Source organism: Cebus imitator, unplaced genomic scaffold, assembly GCF_001604975.1.
Source record: "Cebus imitator isolate Cc_AM_T3 unplaced genomic scaffold, Cebus_imitator-1.0 Scaffold101, whole genome shotgun sequence".
Taxonomy (NCBI): domain Eukaryota; kingdom Metazoa; phylum Chordata; class Mammalia; order Primates; family Cebidae; genus Cebus; species Cebus imitator.
This window is the reverse complement of record NW_016107416.1, coordinates 5,467,094-5,469,918: the sequence shown is the minus strand read 5'-3', so window position 1 is coordinate 5,469,918 and position 2,825 is coordinate 5,467,094. Positions and strand designations below refer to the sequence as shown.

Sequence of the window (2,825 nt, the reverse complement as noted above, 5' to 3'; positions counted from 1 at the left end):
GGAGAGCCTGGAGGTGAATTATTTATTCTCCTTCTGTAGAAGATTAGCTATTTCTACTTTTAATAGATTTTTGTTGTAGTGTGTTTATGTATTTTTGGATGGATTGAGAAGTCTTCTGACGTTTCAATCATATCACACAAGCTGTTTGCAAATCATGTTAAATGTCTCAGTTGAAACCAATGAAAGCAGAGAAATGAAGAGTTATAATATTGAGTCTGGGATCCAAGAGATTTTTCTTAATTTATACTCTTGTGTCCCAGAAGGAATACGTGCATGTGCACATAGGGTCATAGCCCAACAGACTGTATTAAACTAGTCAGCACAGAGGTCTAGCTCCCTAGGGACAGTTTCCCAGCCCAGCCCATGGTGGGGAGGGGAGGAAGTGTGGAAAATGGGGACCAAGACTGTTCAAGATGGTGAACTTGCAGAGCATCAACTTCAACCATAGCGCGTGGCAGGTGAATAAGTGCCTCAGATAGAAGACCAGCCTTTCTTTCCTTTTACTTGAAAAAAAGATGGTGCATCCTCTCTCACATTTTCATCTGTATTGAATAGACAATAAAAAGTTTTATGGTAAAAAGTTTTCCTTTTAACCCTGCTCCCCCTCTCCCACTTCATCTGCCTAATTCCCCTTTCCCTGCCGTGACCATCATTCCTCCGTTTCCTCCATATCCTTCCAGAGTTTCTTAATGTAAAACAAATGGAAGTACGCATTTTTATTTCCTGCTTCTTAATACAAAATTTGAGATGTTTTGTACACTATCCTATGTACCTTATTTTTTTTTTTCACTGTTCAAGGTTTTTTGGGGGTAATTTTAGTTGGTGTAACACTTGGATAGTTGGTTGCATTGTTTATATGTAGATCTTTTTACGTTGCCTGGTAATGTACACTACTGATATATATAGTTCACAAAATTAGATCCTTTGGAACAAGACATGCGATATTGGATCTATACACCGAATGCCAGGATGTGACTGACTGGGAAAAAATGTTGGACTAGGCATGTTCAGTGAAGGGGCCAGGAAGTTATATAACAAAGGAACATCTCTCTGGCTCAAGGGGCAACTGCAGCATGTGCAGCATTGGCAGTGGTGCCTCAGAGGTGGCAGAACTATTGCACACTAACCAGTTTAGGACTACACAAGATTGCCACTATCCAGCATCAGAATATAGCTGTAGGACTTTACAAACCGTTCCTATTTCTAACTTCTGGAATTGATGTTTTTCCCAGTCCATATTAAAATATTACTGCTTTAATCACAGATCAGGTAAAAAGGACAACATGCACAACCTCCAACTAAAATCCTGTTGTAGCCTAGACAGTGAAATGGTATGACATCAGAAGACTTTAAAATTGCAGCTCTTTTTGGATCCCCCAAAGTGTATCCGCACTCTTCCTCAAACGGGCCTCTTCCTCAGGAGTCAGAGTCACCTTCACAACGTCTGAGATTCCATTCTGTCCCAAAATGCAAGGAACACTAAGGAAGACATCATCCTTTATTCCATAGAGACCCTTAATCATGGTGGAAATTGAGGGCACCCACCTAAGATTCTTCATTATAGTCTCTGCCAAATCTGCCACAGAGAGTCCAGTGGCCCAGGATGTGTAGCCTTTGAGTTTGATCACCGCGTAAGCACTGTCAACCACCTGCTTGTGAACCTCTTTCCACTGTTCCTTATCTGTATCAGTCCCTAAATCTGGGTGCAGAGTCTTCAGGGACACACCAGCAACATTCACTCCACTCCATACAGGCACACTGGAATCTCCATGTTCCCCAAGGACCCACCCGTGACAGCTTAATGTGTGAACTCCCAGCCTGTCCCCCATCAGGTAACAGAATCGGGCTGAATCCAGATTGCAACCACTTCCAATAACACGGTTTTTGGGAAAGCCACTTATCTTCCAAGCCACATAGGTCAAGATATCCACTGGATTTGAAACAATAAGCAACTTGCAGTTCGGGCTGTATTTTACAACATTAGGAGTGATGAATTTAAAGATGTTCACATTACGCTGGACCAAATTAAGACAGCTTTCTCCCTCTTGCTGACATGCCCCAGCCGTAATAATGACCAGCTTGGAGTTTGCAGTTACATTATAGTCTTTGCCAGACACAGGCTTTGGTGTTCTAAGGAAAAGGCTGCCATGCTAGAGATCCATCATCTCTCCCTTCAATTTTGTCTTCAATGACATCAACAAGAGCAAGTTCATCTGCCAAGTCCTTCGTTAAGATACTGATGGCACAGGCCATACCAACAGCACCAACCCCAACAACCGTAATCTTATTCTGGGGGGTCTGTTCTTCCTTTAGAAGATTATGAATCAGCTGATCCTTGAGAGTTGCCATTTTGGACTTGGAACCAAAAGGAACCAGGAATGCACGTCGGGCAGGCGTCGGGGGCGCACAGCATTGGGATCCGGACTTGGTGGCAGCTGCTCCAGAGCCTATGTGCCTTATTTTTTTAACTTAGCAATATATTTTGGAGATTTTTTAATGTAAGTACATAGAGGTCTTCTTCATTGAAAATTTGGTTCATCGCTGTATAATATTCCATTTTGTGCTTATTCCAGATGCAAAGCTTACCTTTTCCACTTCACATCTGAGGCACTCTCACTGCTGATGTTTACTATGTTTTGAGGTGCAGTGCTGAGTCAGTTTATTTAGTGAGTTCCTAATGATAAATACTTGGCTTATTTCCATTTTGCCATTTTAAACAAGACTGCAATGAACAATCTTATACATATTACATGCCACATGGGTGTGGAGCTAATGTGTAAAACAAACTCTCCAATGCGATCTGCTAGGTTGAAAAGTCTAGGTGT

The 2,825-nt window shown here is 41.9% G+C and overlaps 1 pseudogene across 1 annotated transcript; it reads right to left on the bottom strand.

Moving 5' to 3' along the window:
- Nucleotides 1-1,238: 1,238 nt before the first annotated feature.
- Nucleotides 1,239-2,437, bottom strand: LOC108310129 (annotated as a pseudogene). Its single transcript, XR_005201587.1, has one exon. The product of XR_005201587.1 is annotated as an L-lactate dehydrogenase A chain-like (transcript).
- Between the last annotated feature and the right edge of the window lie 388 nt (nt 2,438-2,825).